Consider the following 18,029-nt stretch of genomic DNA (forward strand, 5'->3'; position numbering starts at 1 on the left):
AAAGATGGTGCAGTATTAGGAAAGCCATACACATAATTGATCATATCAACAAGTTAACCAACAAAAATCATATGATTATCTCAATAGACGCAGAAAAAGCCTTTGACAAAATACAACACCCATTTGAATTGAAAACTCTAGAAAGTATAGGAATACAAGGGTCTTTCCTAAAAATAATAAAAAGTATTTATCTAAAATTATCAGTCAACATCATCTGCAATGGGGATAAACTAGATGCATTCCCAATAAGCTCAGGAGTGAAACAAGGATGCCCATTATCACTTCTATTATTTAAAATTGTACTAGAAACACTAACAGTAGCAATTAGAGAAGAAAAAGAAATTGAAGGTATTAAAATTGGCAATGAAGAGACCAACCTATCACTCTTTGTGAATGATATGATGGTCTACTTAAAGAATTCTAGGGAATCAACTAAAAAGGTAGTGGAAATAATGAACAAATTTAAAAAAGTTGCAGAATATAAAATAAACCCACATAAGTCATCAGCATTTCTATATATCGCTAACACATCTCAGCAGCAAAAATTAGAAAGAGAAATTGCATTTAAAATCACCCTAGACAATATAAAATACTTAGGAATCTATCTGCCGAGACAAACACAGGAACTATATGAACACAACTACAAAACACTTTCCACACAATTGAAACTAGATCTAACAATTGGGAAAACATTAACTGCTCATGTGTAGGACAAGCTAACATAATAAAATGACCATCCTACCTAAACTTATTTACTTATTTAATGCCATACCCATTGAACTACCAGAAAACTTTTTTACTGAATTAGAAAAAAAAACATAACAAAGTTCATTTGTAAGAAAAAAAGATCAAGGATATCCAGGGAAATAATGAAAAAAAAATTCCAAGGAATGTGGTCTTGCAGTACCAGAACTCAAACTATATTATAAAGCAGTGGTCATTAAAGCAATATGGTACTGGCTAAGAGACAGAAAGGAGGATCAGTGGAATAGACTTGGGGTAATTGACCTCAGCAAGATAGTCTATGACAAGCTCAAAGATCCCAGTTTTGGGGAACAAAATCCATTATTTGATTAAAAAAAAGTATTGGGAAAATAGGTTTGGATCAACATCTCACACCCTACTCCAAGATAAACTGAGAATGGGTGAAAGACTTGAACATAAAGAAGAAAAGTATAAGTAAATTTTGTGAACACAGAATAGTATATATGTCAGACCTTTGGGAAAGGAAAATTTTTAAAACAAATCAAGACTTAGAAAAAGTCACAAAATATAAAATAAATAATTTTGATTACATCAAATTAAAAAGGTTATGTACAAACAAAACCAATGTAACCAAAATTAAAAGGGAAGAGACAAATTGAGACAGGGGTTGAGGGGATATGACTGAGGAGAGACTCTAAATGAACACCCTAATACAAATACTAACATGGAAATGGGTTCGAATCAAGAACACATGTGATACCCAGTGGAATCGGTCAGCTATGGGAGAGGTGGGGGGGGGGGGGGAGAGGAAAAGAAAATGATCTTTGTCTCCAGTGAATGATGTTTGGAAATGACCAAATAAAATAATGTTAAAAAGAAATATACATGCATAGACTAAGCATCAGATATCAATAAAGGCAAGGTAAAATAGATGTGATTACTTTCTTCTCAAAGGACAAAAATTTTCACCATAATCAATAATACTCCAATTCCAATCATAATTTGGAAACAGGTTGCTTGCATGTTCACATATTTATCTCAAATAAATGTAAGGTTATTATTAACTTTGCTGCATAGAAGCTTTGTCACTGTAGTGGTGAAAAACTATCCTATCCTATCTTAAACTGTGTTTAAATTTAGTATAATTATACGTATGATAGAATTTTTAGTGCTTTTTAAGAATCCTTTTTACTGTAGTAGAAAAAGGAAAGGGTAACATGTAACTTATTGTAACAGGAGAAACGGTGTGTGTATGATGAGATAATAGTAGTGTTTTAAAATCATAGGATCTTTGTTTTCAAAAATCCATGTGGATTCACATACATAAAGGTGGATAATGGAGTCCCTTTCCCAGTATCCAATGAAATTATCTGTAATCAAAAAACCTGTTTCTGGTTGTCAGTCAGTACATGTCTGTTTCACTCTAGTTGGGAGGAGAAAGAAAATGAGGGGGAGCGAGGGAATGATTTCCTCAAGTTTGTATCTTAGCAACTCCAAACCATCTCCTTTGAGGGTTCAACACACTCAACTTCCCAAAATGCTGTCCCAAATCCACAAAATGGGCACACCATGGCCCACACAGAAGCATCCACAGGAGAGACTTATAGGTAGATGTACAAAGGTAATCTAGATATTTTCTCAAAAATTTTATCCTAACCACCTGATACATGAATCTTTTAATTCTGATATATTCTCATTAGCGTCTTAAACAGTTGGTCCAATTATTCATAAGTTATTATATTACTAATTTGTTTTAACTAATGAAAGAGCCTCAAAAGGGCTAAAGATGGAAAAATTAAAAGGAGATAAAGCAGATAGGCCCCTGTCAGCATTTTCAGGGAATAGACTTGGCTTCTCTCCCCCAGGAGGTCAAGCTGTTTATGCAGATAACAAACTCTACTCAGCTTGGGGGGCAGGAGACAAAGAGGAGTTTCAGGAATATCAAAGGGTCAGTGAACTAATATTTGGCTAAGTGAAGATAAACACTCCTTAGATAACAGCCCCCTCATAAATCTAAGGGTTGCCTCCTCATCTCAGACCCCACATTCCTGTATTAAGGTTTGTTTGTTGTCAGATAAGAACCTGTATAACGTATATAAACTATCCTTTGATGTCAGTCTGATGCAGTTTTCCATTAGGGAATTCTGTCCCAGCTGGTAGATTCTTTATTTCTCTCTTTTATTAATAAATTAAAGTTCCAATAATTGAAATTCTAGGTGTTTGAACTCATTTGTGAAGTGTACCACTTCACTAATTTTAGCATATAAATTGTTGTGAATGAGGGGGAAATCTGTTCTTTAACCTGAGCTTCTTTAGAAATCTGAATTTTTAGTTTGGATTTTACAGTTTTATCACTTAGCCAAACAGTACAGTTTCAACTGAAAGACCCTTTTTGTTGTTGGTGGTGTTGTTCTTGTTGTTTCTAGAAAAGCTCATATTTTTACTTAATAGTAGTATATAGAAATTGTGGTATTTGGGAATACTCAAATAAGCTCTTAAAATTCCTGTTAATATATCTTATTGTCAGATCAAAATCTATTCTTGCTGTCAATTAATTTCTCAGGGTTTTCAAATTGTACCTCTAAAATTTAGATAAGGTAACTGAGAACTTTTTCCTGTTTAAAATCTTTTATTGTATTGATCCTTTAATATAAATGTTAGGTAATTGCAAGCACTTTGATCTCCTTCCTGTGCTTGAGAAAGGGGTTAGCTTATTTTTGGAAAAGGTCCAGAGGATTTTTTCTTCACACTCGTCTGCCTTTGGCTATATTCCTAGTAAATGGGTATTTTGCTGAGGGAAAAAATTTTATTCCTTTCTTTTCATTTTAACATTGAGGTTATATGTTTTTTTTTTTATTTTTATTTGGTCATTTCCAAACATTATTCATTGGAAACAAAGATCATTTTCTTTTCTTCCCTCCCCCCTCCCTCCACCTCTCCCACAGCCGACACGCAATTCCACTGGGTATCACATGTATTCTTGATTCGAACCCATTTCCATGTTGTTGGTATTTGCATTAGAGTGTTCATTTAGAGTCTCTCCTCAGTCATATCCCCTCCACCCCTGTAGTCAAACAGTTGCTTTTCGTCGGTGTTTTTACTCCCACAGTTTATCCTCTGCTTAAGGATAGTCCTTTTTAGATCCCTGCAGATTGTTCAGGGACATTGTATTGACACTAATGGAGAAGTCCTTTACCTTCGACTGTACCACAGTGTATCAGTCTCTGTGTACAATGTTTTCCTGGTTCTGCTCCTTTCACTCTGCATCACTTCTTGGAGGTTGTTCCAGTTCACATGGAATTCCTCTACTTTATTATTCCTTTTAGCACAATAGTATTCCATCACCAACAGATACCACAATGTATTTAACCATTTCCCAATCGAAGGGCATCCCCTCATTTTCCAATTTTTGGCCACCACAAAGAGCACAGCTATGAATATTCTTGTACAAATCTTTTTCCTTATTATCTCTTTGGGGTACAAACCCAGCAGTGCTATGGCTGGATCAAAGGGCAGACAGTCTTTTATCGCCCTTTGGGCATAGTTCCAAATTGCCCTCCAGAATGGCTGGATTAATTGAGGTTATATGTTTTTAAACATAAACATTTTTGATAGCAAATCACTCTGAATATATTAATTTAAAACTTCACAACTTCCTAATTGACTTTGTTTAGAGTTCCCTAACAATGTTTCCTTCAGGTTCCAGTTTTCCTTTCAAACTTCTGCTCCAAGCAGAATAAAACCTTCATTTTTTTGTCTCTATTACTTTTACTATAAATAGGGGAGAAGTTACTATCTTTTACTTATATTTAATAGCCTAATAATGAATCTTATTTCATGTCTGGATAGGTTGAATTTCCTCTGCCAATAATATTATACATAGTTTGCATAAAAATTAATTTTCTTCACAGCACAGCTTCATACAAATTTTGTGTGTATCTATTACGACATTATAACAGATTATATTTGAATAGATAAAAAACAATTTCTCAGTACAATAAAGTACAACACTGATTAAAAAATCCAATTTAAGCCACACACCAAATTCTTAATACCTATGCAAATTCACATATACTGATTATCAAGTTAACCTTCTAAAATCTCAAGGCTAACATGTAGTACATGTAATTAAAAGACATCCCATATAAAACCCAAAATTTCAATCTTAGAAAAGATTCTCCACAATATACCATACATAACCTTTGTCTGACTGAATTTTGCACAAATTCCCTCTTGGTATCAAGGTGGCTTATTAACTACATTCAAACAGTTCTGAAGTTTCTTAATGACAATAAACAATTCTCTAGTATAGGTATTGTACAGAATCGAATTTTGCTAACATTTCACCTTTGATTAATATGCAATTATCACCATAAGATCACACGATATCATAGTACATTTTCAGACTAGCAATTTTCCGGTGTATATACGTTTTTTTAACATTAAATCTTAGAGAATAGCCAATTTATGGGATAAAATTTCCCTTTGTGTGTTCCAAATTTCTTTTCCGGGGGGTGGGGGGGTCTTCCCAAAACAAGAAAAAGTAAGATTTATGGGACACCCTGTCAATTTTAGAGGCCAAAATTAATTACTTCCTTTCAGGAAGACTCTGATCATAATTTGTGAATGCCCAATTAGGAAGACACTGAGAGGAGGACTTGTTACCACAGACACACATAGAGACGCACAAAATAAACATTAAACACAAAAGCATGCTTTTAAGAATTAAGGTGTTTACTCAAGATCTTGAGGAAGAAAAAAGGGTGAAGGAATGAAAAATCCATCTTGCTGTTTCCAAGGTGCTGTCTCTTAACTGTGAGAAGGGAAGAAAAGTTTTGGCTCACTAGTCTTGAGTGTAAACATTTGAAAAGGCAGGGGACAAGGGATTGGAAGAGGGGATCCTCCCTGCTAGAACCAAGCATTCAGGGGTCATAAAGGTGGAAAAGGAAGACCTCCCACCTCCTTCCATCCTCTCCTTCCTTCACCAAGCAGAGGAAAATTCTTTGAAGGAGGTCGGAGAGGAGGAGGAGGAGTTGCTGCTGGTGACTGCCTAACCTCGGGATTGTTATACCTAGCTGCCTTGCCTTCTAAAGCAGCCTCATTTCCAGGGGGGAGTCTCTCCTCGTCAGGATCTAGGTTTGTCACTGAAATATTAAAGACTTCAGTTTGGGATTTCTGCCCAGATAGTAAGGGTGTTTTCTCCATGGCAGACAGGTTAGAAAAAGCCTGCCCAAGATGAATAGCCTCATGGGTGGGGTCTAAAGTACCTCTGAAGAGTGACCACAAGGAAAATATCTCAACAGGAACCTGCTCTGGCCCTTTGTTAGGTTTTTAAATCAAGTCCAATTTGTTCCCAAGTTTTCAAGTCAACCCAAGGACTACAAATTTGAATGAAGTCCAAGAACTTAGCCAACTGTGACTTGTTTGCTTTTCTTGCTTTTGCTGCCCTTTTCTGAGGAGTGTGCTTAATTTTTTCCAGTAAATAGCTTTCTTTCTTTTGATTCACTGTGCCCCTTTCCTTTTTAACTTCTCAAAAGTTCTGAATTTACCCACCCGTCTATACCTATACTTACTTACAGGGGGTCTGGAGCACCCCGGGTGGGATCATAAGCATCGGAAATTGGAGAGGGCCTTTTGTTCCAGGGGGCCTTTTTATATCTGGGGGAGGGGGGCTTACCTAGCCAAGAGTCCATGATCCTGGGCGCCAGTTGCTGTGGGGTGGGCCAACCTCCCACAGGGGATGGGGTCTTGGAGGTAGGACAGTGTCAGTGAAATGATGGATGGGACACAGTTTTCACATTCAACCTGCAGCACAGATTTCAAAGGATAAACTGCTCTGCCATGGCTGAGGCCTGGCTTTATTTTATTCCCTCATGATCACACATCTACTTGACACACAGTTTCATTCTCAACATGCATGTTACCATGGAACCTAACAACAGACAGGAAGCCTAGGGAAATAGTCAATGAAACATTGTTGCTGAGGGCAGGATTGTTGGGTAGAATCAACATAACCCAGATATAGGTTAGGGAATTCAGAGCACAGATTTCCCAGAAGTTTTTATGCCTAGAAAAGAGGGTCTTATCTAAGTGGGTATATAAGAATCCTTAGGTTTAATTTTGTAAGTGGGTTCTCCTGGTAATATCCTGGGGGGACAGAGTGAGACATCTGTATTAACCCTGCAAGCATGTTGCTCTCATCTGTTTTTCCTGGGGCTAAGTAAGAAAAATAATCATAGCAATTCTAATAATAAAGGGATGTTAATAATGAAAGTCACTTAGGGGGGTTTCAGTGGATGTTTCCATCCTTCCTGGGGGCTGCTTTGCAGTCCCCAGTTTCCACATGAACTGTGTCAAACAGCATGGTCTTTGATGGCTCCCGGCATCTCCCAACTCCAATCTATTCTTTATTCAGCCACCAAAGTGATTTCTCCTCAAGTACAGATCTGACCACATCACCTCTCACTCATTAGTGAGTTCCTTATCACCTCAAGGATCAAATACAAAATTCCCTATTGGACATCCAAAGTGCCTCATTATCTAGCCCCTGTTTTCTAACCTTCTTACACCTTCCAATATCAATGACATTCATTCCAGTGACATGGACCTTTTTGCTCTTCTGCCAGTTTCTTCTCTGCATTTCCTGACTTCTAGCATTTTCCCTGGCTGTCCTCTAGGGCTGGAATATTCTCCCTTATCATCTCCACTTATTGGCCTCTCTGGCCATGTGTCTCCTACTGTGCTGGTGTTTCAAGCCTCCATTGCTGCAGGAGCTCCATGGGAGAGAAAATGCTGGGGAAACAGTCCTCAGAGGGATCCTGAGGCATTTCTCCTCAGGTCACTTAGAGATCACAAAGAAAATGAGTGCCTGGTGGTAAGAGTAGAACAGGTCTTATCTTGGGCCTCAGTGAACTGGAATCAGGAGACTACAATCTATGTGGACCAATCAGGAATTCAACTTGTCCCCCCAGTCAGGACCCACTGGACTTGACCAGCTCTGTTGGAGCTCTTTCAATCTAACCAAAGTCCTCTTCAGGAATTCACCTCAGGTAGAGATCAAGTTCCCTGATCACTCTGATAGTAGTTGGTTTTGCTTAATCATTTTTCTCTTTGTTAAGATTAAAATTCTCTGGAAATTGGACCTTAACTTATAATTATTTGTTAGATAATAAAAAGCAGGTCAGAGAAAAAGAAAAGGCACTGGTTACATGTGGCCAGCTGTTCTCTTCACCAGCCTTGTCCCCCAACTGGCTGTGTCACCTTCTCAGCTAGACCTCAGGTGTGCCAGCGCTCTGCTGGGAGGCCTCAAGCCCAACTGGGGCTCCCCTTGCCAGCACTAGCCTGCACTGACACTCTCCTAGCCTCCCTCTTCCTGCCTGCCAGCTGTGCAGCCACATTAAAGAAGGACCAGTGCTCTCCTAGCCATGGTAAGCCTATGATTCCCAAATTGTCTCTTCTAGATTGGTTTTCCACATCAGTCATTTTCTCAGTGATATATTTCATGTTTCCTTCTACTTTGTCATTCTTTTGATTTTCCTTTATTAATTCTTACTGTCTTTTAAGATCATTGGCTTCTACTTGCCCCATTCTAGTTTTTAATGACTGGTTTTCAGCTAAGATCTTTTGGTTTCCTTTTCAGTTTTTTCTATCCTGCTTTTCTTGTCTTCCAGCAGTTCATTTCTGGTCTTCAATTTGCTTATCATTTCATTTGATTTCTGGGGTTCTTTTTCTAAGTGGAAGATTCTGGTCTTTATGCTGTTATTTCCTTTTTGAGCTATTTCCCACTTTTCTTGTGTGTCAAGGAAGCTCAACCCCTCCCCCTTCCTGAGTAACTTTAACTGTCCATCAAACATTCCTGACATACCACAGTTGCACCAGGTTTGTGTCAGCTTGCATTCTGTAAGTCAATAAAAGTTAAGTTTGGGGGCAGAACCAGGGAGACCAACAAGAAGACCAGGGGAGACCAACGAGAGAAAGGGAGAGATGGACGAGAAGACCATGGGAGAAGCATGAGGAGAAAAGACAGTGCAGGAGGTGAGGGGAAATGAGAAAGGAACTGGCAGGCTAGGCTAGGCTCCATGCAGCCAGGTTACTTAGGAATGATTGTCTACCCTTCATAATAAACTTTATAAAATATATACCTCTGGGTAGCAAGAAATAGTATTTCATTTTAATTATTACACTTGTCAAAAGAGCCTGAGCAGGAATGCCCACTGAAATTATCCCCTGTCTTCAGGAAGTATAGAACATCAGGAAGACAATGGGCTCCGGGGAAATGTAGTTTTTAGGGTAACAGATTTTCAGTTACACAATTCAGACACAATTTGTTAGAAATTAATGATGAATGAATACAAAATATGTATGCATTTGTATTGTAAAGAGGATTAAGTTTTTCACGTGAATAGGTTAAGGATATCTGATATGCAAAGTGTACGCAATTAACAAGGAAAATTTGACCAACCCAGAAATCATGTGTAGCTTATGTAGCATACTAGGTATATTAGCATCTTGCAAGTTTTATTGATGTATTGATATTGTATCTTATGTGTTCATATACCAGACTCACGGTCATGTTACTTATTGATTATTGTATTTCCAAATCTTCATTCCAAAGGACAAAGAATTCCTGAGCAGGACATTATTTGCCACAGGGTCCTAGCTCACACCTTGTTAGACCACATTCCTTACCAAGTCACATGTTTGATTAACCTCCTCCTCTTTGATTACGTGATTGTCAATTGAGTCAATGTTAAAGCCTGTGCCATGTCACATGTTCATTAGCTACCTCCCACTCCACATGGCTAAACTCTCCAATAAAAGTTTGAGGGCACATGGTGTGAAGCTCTCTCTCAATTCCATCAGAGGGGCATGCATAAGAGCCCATATTTTTTAACTCCTTGGCTCTGTGTCTTTATTCCTTTGTCTCACTCTTTCTCTCCTCTATTTTCCCTTAGTTTCCAATCTCCTTATCAGGTGACTACCCACGAAAATATTAATATGTAATTACAGGAGGTTACATTATGGTGCCCAACAGATTATAAATCACCTGAGGAGATGTATTGGGTTCAAGATTGGAGATGGATCAACAGACCTGCACTTGGTCAGTGAGGTGAGTTGCTGTTTCATTCTGGAATATGGGTTAAAAACCTATCTTCTCATACTATGAAGTCTTTAAAACTAGGAATTAAGACCTCAGAAGTTTAGCTCCAGGTGTGACTTCAAGTTATTTTGAAATGTTGTCCTAACTTGCCAGAACAAGGAATATTTACTAAACAAGAATGGCATTTTATAGGGCAAGCTATGAAACAAAGTAAACACACACACACACACACACACACACACACACAGAATATTACCAGCAATTTGCAATTTGGATCACATGGAATATAGTCAGAATACTGCACAAAATGTGGAGAGTTGAGCTGTTTCTCAGTTTCTGCTCCCACCTTTCACTAATTCTACTAACACTTATATATCACTATTGCTTTTTCAACTTTTATGGCTTTAACTGACTCTATTAATTCATTCGGGGTGTATGGGGTGCTCAGGGAGGGGTAGTATCTCTGGTATGGAGGGCTTGTTGTGCCCTCCTAGGGCAGCTCTCCAGCCTCTGACCCTCACCTGACACCCAGCACTAACTTGTGGCTCCTAGTAGCTGCTAGCATGCGGCAGCGGCCACACCCCGGGCAACGGCTTCGACAGGCTGGCCAAACCTTGTGAGGGTAGCCATTGGGTCGTCAACCCCTGGTGAACTAGGGCTTTGCTCACCCAGCATGTGAAGACTGCTTCAGCGGAACAGGCGGAAGAAACCAATAAGAAGGTTCAACGCTGAGATGGCAATGCAGCAAAGCACTGTGGAGTGCTTAGGGAGTGTTGGAGCACAAAAGACAACACGGCCATCCAATGCAGCTGAGGAAGTCTCCAGGCGTAACTATTTTTCATGCCACTGGACCCAGGCTTCCAATGCCGAGAGAGTGGGACTGTCTCTGTGCATCGACTTTTCCACTTAAATCTCCTTCACGCACAAGTGTCTTTGTGCACACTCATCTATACACTCACAAAGACAATCATCATCCTCGGTTCTGACTACTACTATTAATTCATTCCCTACCCCCTTACACGAGGCTGCTGCAGAAGCTGAGAGTAAGTATGACCCTCCCTCACCTTAGGAGGATTCTCTTTCTCCTCCCTTCCCCCAACTCCTTCTAAATTTCAACCTCCACCTCCAGGAAAACCTAATGCAGGATTACAATCATCCCAACTCTGGAGAAGAAAGCAGGTAAAACAGCTTCTCCAAGATAATTCTGAGAATGCAGAAGTAAATTTAGAACAGCCTGCAAAACAATGTAAAAGTGCTTTGAGGAGACAATTCCTCACAAAAGGTAAGAACATGCCAAGACATAAAAACTTTGGTCCACAAGAATCTGACAGCAGCTCAATTTATTTATTTTTGCTTTGTTTTGTTTTTTTTTTCCTTATTGAAAAATAATTTTATTTCCTAGAGTATGTCTACTTCTTAGGAATTGCACAATTAACTATACATCCACTATAGAATCTACCCATCCCCCCTTTCTTTCTATTATTAAATCAAATTATAGTAACAGATTTTGTAGCATGGGAGAAGTAATTGCAAAAAAATATTTGCATGACCTTTCAGAAATCAATACTAAATTTGGGGCCAGAAAACTGCCCCAAATTTAGTTCATTGTGATGACTCAACGGGAATTAAGTCTCATTCTCTGGTCTTCCCAGATACCACTCTATGATATATACCAACCCTATACTGAGTGGCATTTAAAATCAGGATCCAAGACTAGTTTAAACTCAGAGAGGACCCTTTCCCAAGGTAGCTGTCAGAAAATCCCACAAATTTCCTCCTGCTCCAAAACCTTGCAGCCTTCAGGATATACCAGGGGCCAAACTGAGCCTCCTAAATCAAGGCTCTTTTGAACTTATGATTATACAGTGATGCCCTACAACTGCTAGTATTTTCTCTATCTTCTTCCCTCTGTGTTTCTTGGTCAAATTAACTATGTGGTGCTTCAAGATTATAAGCTGTTCAGTTGTTCTGTTCCCTAAGAATTTCAAACACTTAGGAATAGGTTCTCTTTGATTTTTCCTCCCATCATTTATGAGATACAACTTTCTTTTTTATTCATGCTATTTTACATATTCTAATATGGGTTAAAATTTCAAAATAGCTTGAAATTCAAACCAGAAATGTAAATATAAAGCAAGTGCCAAATTCAGTGATATAAGGTAGTCAATAATATGCCACAAGTATTTACTGGCTAAATTCTCCCACTCAATCTTTCCCCTTAATCAATTCCATTTAAGAGAAGGTGTGGAGAGATTGTTGCAAGCACCTAGGCTCTGGTCCACTACCTCCCTTGGAAACCCTTCATTAAAGGAACTCATCCCAAAGCCCCTTTAAGATTCAAGTGGCACTCCTGGCCTTTGTCACATCTCAAGTATTCAAAAAGTCAGTAAGAATCATGACTGGTCAAAGTTTGAATTACTTGTTGATGCAAGACTACTCTGCATTGCCTTGTCCAGAGGAGGCTAGACCAACTTTTGTGATTAAATTTCTGAATAGTCTCTGGAGAGACTTCGAGTTCATCTTAGTTGCAGAAGAATTCTGGGAAATGTCGTCTTTTGTTTTCACTGAAGGGCTGGCTGGGTTCCTGGTGTTAATACTGGAAGCTCCTCTTGGTCTGAATATCATCAAGGATCAGTTGCAATTCTTCATCTTCAAATCGACCCCCCAGGCTTGGAATCAGAGCTTTCGCCTCCTCTGCTGTCTCAGGACAAAGGTTTGCTAAACAAGCCAACTCGAATTCATGGCCCTTCTTCTGGAGTAACAAACTGCAAACACAAGCAATGGTTTCCCTGTTTTTCTCAAATGTGCAGCATGACTTAAAGCTTTCATGAAAACCTCTGAAAGTTCTTGTTCATCCTCCACACTTTCACCCTGTTGCTTTTGATGCTCTACAAGCATGTGAACTTTTGAATTAGAAGACTTTCTACTGTTTCAAACTCTTTGGGAAAGACAAGCTGCGAGATGTCTCCCTCCACATCGCCAGTGTGAGGGTCACTGCCTCCAGCGCCATCACCCTCCTGCTCCACACAACAGCTCCATTTCAATAGACAACACATGTTTGATTTTCCTATTGCAAAGCGGGACATTATAAATGATCATGTCCCAAATGAAGGCTGAGATGAACTCCAGAATTTGTCGGTGTCCCACAGAACAGCATTGGGTCACACCATGTCTGCTGAGACCACAGGCCCAAACAAAATGTAAACACTGGTGGAATAATCCGGAACCCCTTTAAAATTCAGGCCACCAAAGACAAGGCTCTTTAAAACAGACAGAAACTTTGCTCTCTAGCAAGTAGCCAGACCAACAGCTTTTTTATTAGCAAAGCTCAGAGCAATTTTAGCATATCGAAAGGGGATCTGGAAGACTCCTATGAATTTCTTTAAAACACTCTCAGAGAATTCAGCCAGACTATTGTTTAAAAGCCAAATTATCACTCCTCAGAATTTACAAACTGTAAGCATTGGAAGGGAGGGATACAAATCATAACTAAAGCTTTTCACATTTTTGCAATTTGTAATAAAAAAGTAAACACCTAATTATTTTTTAACAGATCTTTGCTAAAAGATGGCGTTACTGTGAAGCCAAATTTAAAATCAAATACCTCAAATTTATATCAAACACTGCAAATTAGAAAGAAATATCTGATTATATTTCTTTCTAGGGAAAGTAAAACATTTTCTGATACTTTTCCTATACCATTGCTTCTATTAACCCCCAAAATTGTTTTGGCAGAATTAATTTTACAAACCTTGGCAATGTCATATTCTTGGTTGTTATATTGACTGGTTTACTTATACAGAAGAAGAGGTTTAAATAAGACTTATATCAGAAATAGCAGCTGGAAGTTACAATGTCACTTCATTCTCATCATTCTTGTTATTTAAAACTTGATGATATGGAGCAACAAACCAATCAGACTGTAATGTTCATGGGAATATCGGTACCTTTTAAAATTTGCATTAATTGTTATATTAATGTTTTTGAAAAGCTTTTCATGGTGAAAAAATTTTGTACGCTTACCATGTGAATCTTGGTCAACTTAAATTAGGGAAATAGAAATCATTTTTGAATGAAAATTCTTGTATTACATGTTGGCTCAGCTAAAACATTGCCACATGAAATGTGAGCCCTGAGTTTAAAATTTTGTATTAATTTTATTTTTATTATCCCTGATTATATTTTTTCAGATTATTTTTCCTATATATTTTCTTCTAAGTACTTGAAGTAAATTGAAAACAATACTAATATGGTCCTGAAATGAGTTAACAATAGCTCTTAAGCTTTTATATATGTACATATTCAAAATCTTGAGACTGTCGTAACATGCAATCATTTGTTAAATTTCGTGGGACTAATATGAGTTATTGTGTCTGATGGCAGAAAAAGGGATTGCAATGGAGGCATTACAATTTGCTGCAAAGCATGAGATCTAGAGAGGCCTATAATCCATATCAGATGGATAAATATTGGTTGCTAAGGTTGGAGGTAAAAGGACACAGTGTTTTGATACCCTCAATCACAGATCGGCCTGCTACCAAAGTTACAATCAAATATCTATATGGCTGGCATCTTGGCTTCAATCTCCCAAAGACCATGCATGATCAGACAAGGGTCTGAGAGAGGGAAAGAGAGAGAGAGGGAGAAAGAGAGAGAGGTAGGGAGAGAAGAAAGGCAAAGAGAGGAGAGAGAGAGAAAGAAAGAGAGGGAGAGGGAGAAAGAGAGAAGGAGAGAGGGGAAAGAATAAGGAAGGGACAGAGGGAGAGACAGAGAGAGGGAGGGAAGGGCACAGAGACAGAGAAAATAGGGAGGAGAGGGAGAGAGAGACAGAGAAAGAGAAGGACAAAGAGAGAGGGAGAGAGAGGGGAAAACGAGAGAGAGGGAGAAAGGGAGAGAGGAAGAAAGAGAGAGGGAGGGACACAGAGATAGAGAAAAATAGCAGGGGGAGAGAGGGGGGAAGAGAGAGAGGGAGAAAGAGAGAGAGGGAAAAAAGAGAGAAGGGAAGAGAGATAAAGAGAGAGGGAAAAAGAGAGAGAGGGAGAGGGAGAAAGAGAGAGATAAGGAGAAAGAGTAGGGGAGGGATAAAGAGAGAGTGTGTGAGAAGGGGATAGAGAGGGAGAAAGAGAGGGAAAGAGACAGTGGGTGGGACAGAGAGAGGGAGAAATAGAGAGAAGGAGAAAGAGAGAGGGAGAAAGAGAGAGAGGAAGAATGAGAGAGGGAGAAAGAGAGTGAGAGAAAGAGAGAGAGAGGGAGAAGGAAAGAGAAGGAGAAAAGAGAGAAACAGAGAGAGGGAGAAAGAGACGGAGAGAGAGAAGGAAAGAGAAAGAGGAAAAGAGAGTGAGGGCAAGAAAAAGAGAGAGAGGGAAAAACAATAATAAAGAGAGAGAGTGGGGGAGGGAGAAAGAGAGAGGCAGAAAAATAGTGGGAGAGAAGGAGAGAGACAGGAAAGAGAGAGGAGGAGCTAGAGGGAAAGTGAGAGGGAGAAAGAGAGAGAAAAAGATAGAGGGAGAGAGAGGGAGGGATAGGGAGAGGGAGTGATAAAGAGAGATAGGGAGAGGGAGAGAGAGAAATAGAGAGGGATAAAGAGAGAGGGGGGAGAGAGGGAAAAGAGAGAGAGGAAGAAAGAGAGAGGGAGAGAGAGGGAATGGGAGAGGAAGAGGAAGAGAGAGAAATAGAGAGGGAGAAAGAGAGAGAGGGAGGGAGGGAGGAAGGGAGACAGACAAACAGAGATTGGGGAAAAGAGAGGCAGAGAGACAGACAGATACAGGGAGAGAGAGGGGGCAGGGAGGGCAGGAGAAAGAGAGACAGAGAGAGACAGAGACAGAGACAGAGAGAGACAGAGAGACAGAAACAGAGAGAAACGAGGCGGAGAGACAGAGAAGCAGGGAGGGTAATAGAAATAGAGAGAGGCAGAGAGAGGGAGAGAGACAAAGACAGAGACAGGAGAGAGAGAGAGAGGGGGAGAAAGAGAGAGAGAAAGAGAGAGAAGGATAAAGAGAGAAGGGGGAGAGACAGAGAGAGAGATAAGGAGAGAGGGAAAAAGAGAGAGATGAAAAGAGAGAGAGGGAGAAAGAGAACAGGCAGATGTTCTGCTCTTATAACTGGATCTTTGATCCAGGGATAATCTCTAAAATTGATGTATGCGGTTTTGTAAAATCACAAGTGATTCTGGAATTCCTCTGGAAAGTTACCCCAGAGAGAGATTCCTGACTGGCCTTGTCTTAGATCTTCACATGGCCTAGGGCCAGAATAAGGTCCAGCCCTGATTTGTATGGAGCTGCTCAGTCCAGCATTCCTGTTCCATATGTCAGGTTTTGTGACTAAAATGTGATATGTTTATTACTGACAAATATGTAAGAATAACTGCTAAAAAATAGACTGACTCATAGGCTTTAAGGAATCCTTACAGTGGGCAAGTAATCAGTCCTGAAGGATGAGAAAGACTCATTTGAGGAATCGAGAAATTTGTTTCTGGACTGCCGATAAGCAGCACTTCTCTGAGCTGTAATGGGTCAGACTTGTCCTTTAAGGCAAAAAGGCTTCCGGGATCTAAAGCACTCAAAGGATAGAGAAAGGCCTAGGATGTATAGAAAGGCTTGGATCAGACCTAGTCTGACCATCTAGGCTGCTATTCCTTGACTGACACATACACATTTCACTGTTTGTTATTTTGTTTAGTTCTTTCCAAGTTTTAAAAAAATTAATCTGCTCATCCTTTTTTGGTACAGTAGTATTGTAAAAATGATGCCACTGATTGTTTAAAAAAATTATGGGACTTTGCTTAATGATTCTGTCTGATTCCAGGACAAGATATATACAAAAGAGCCATTGCACAGGGCCAAAGAAGCACAAAGCTAAACCTGAACTGTGCCAAAAGAGCACATAGATCAACAAAAAAACCAATCCAGGAAGGAATGATGCACTTCTAAGCCAATACAAAGGACTTGAACCTAGTGTGAGAATCGAGGTTGCAACGCTTAACTTACATTAAGATGTAGGCCTTCCTTGTATTGGCTAATCAGCCATGGGTACAAACATGGTTTATTTTGTATCCTTGATTTCTAATAATCTTAATGAACCTCATAAACTATAATACTTTTGTTACTAGAAATTAATTTAACTTTTACAGTATCACATCACAACCAAATGCCACTGTTTATTTAGTCCTTGCCCAGTTGATGGACAGCTCCTTAATTTCCAGTTCTTTGCCACCACCAAGAGAGCTATCATAAATATTTTGGAACATGGAGCTTCTTTTCCTTTTTCTTTGACCTCCTTGGGAAATAGGCCCAGCAATGACATTGCTGGATTCTAAGGGCATACAGAGTCTTAGTTCACAGCTCCCCATAACAGTGTATCAGTGTTTCCACATTTTCTATATCCCCTTCCACATTTGTCATTTTAGCCAATCTGATGAGCGTGAGATGATACCTCAGAATTGTTTTGGTTTGCATTTCCTTAATCAGTTGTGATTTAGAGCAACTTTTCATATATCTTTTTATGACTTTGATTTCTTCATCCAAAAACTGTATGATTATATCTTTTGCCCATTTGCCAGTTGGGGGATTACTTTTATTCCCATAAATTTGACAAAGTTATTCATTTATTTTAGATATGAGACCTCTGTCTAAAGGAATTTCCCCCAACTTTCTGCTTTCCTTCTAAGCTAGTCAACATTTGTTTTACTTGTACAAAAACTTTTCAGTTCACATACTCAAAATTATCCGTTTTCCATCTCACAATGCTCTCCATCTCTTGTTGACTCATAAATTCCTTTCCTATGCATAAATTTGATAGGTAATATGTTCCCTGTTCTCCCAATCTGTTAATATGCCTTTTATGTCTAGATCATGAATCCATTTTGATCTTATCTTAGTTAATGGCTTAAAATATTTGTTTATACCTAGTTTCTGCCAAACTACTTTTTAGCTATCCCAACAGTTTTTACCAAATAGTGTTTTCTAATCCTACTAGCCTGGATGTATATAATACAACATTACCATAGTATTTTTACTACTGTTTGATGTAGCTGTCCTGTTCCACTGATCTACCTTTCCATTCCTTAGTCAGTACCAGATAGTTTTGTTAATTATTGTTTGAGAATGCAGTTTAAAATCTGATACTGATAGCTTTACATTTTTATTAATACTTTTGATATTCTTGATCTTTTGTTCTTTCAAATGACTTTGTTATTATTTTTCTAGCCCAATAGGATAATTTTTGG

The 18,029-nt window shown here is 38.9% G+C and overlaps 1 long non-coding RNA gene across 1 annotated transcript in view; it reads right to left on the reverse strand.

The window, feature by feature from the left end:
• Positions 1–5,421: 5,421 nt before the first annotated feature.
• Positions 5,422–18,029, reverse strand: part of LOC103102506 (uncharacterized) — a 46,794-nt gene continuing 34,186 nt past the window's right edge. Inside the window, exons 2-3 of the long non-coding RNA XR_474615.3 lie at positions 6,383–6,510; positions 5,422–5,518 (exon numbers count right to left, since the gene is read on the reverse strand). This is a non-coding gene — a long non-coding RNA (uncharacterized LOC103102506). The remainder of the gene's footprint in view (positions 5,519–6,382; positions 6,511–18,029) is intronic.

The sequence above is a fragment of the Monodelphis domestica genome, chromosome X (assembly GCF_027887165.1).
Source record: "Monodelphis domestica isolate mMonDom1 chromosome X, mMonDom1.pri, whole genome shotgun sequence".
Taxonomy (NCBI): Eukaryota; Metazoa; Chordata; class Mammalia; order Didelphimorphia; family Didelphidae; genus Monodelphis; species Monodelphis domestica.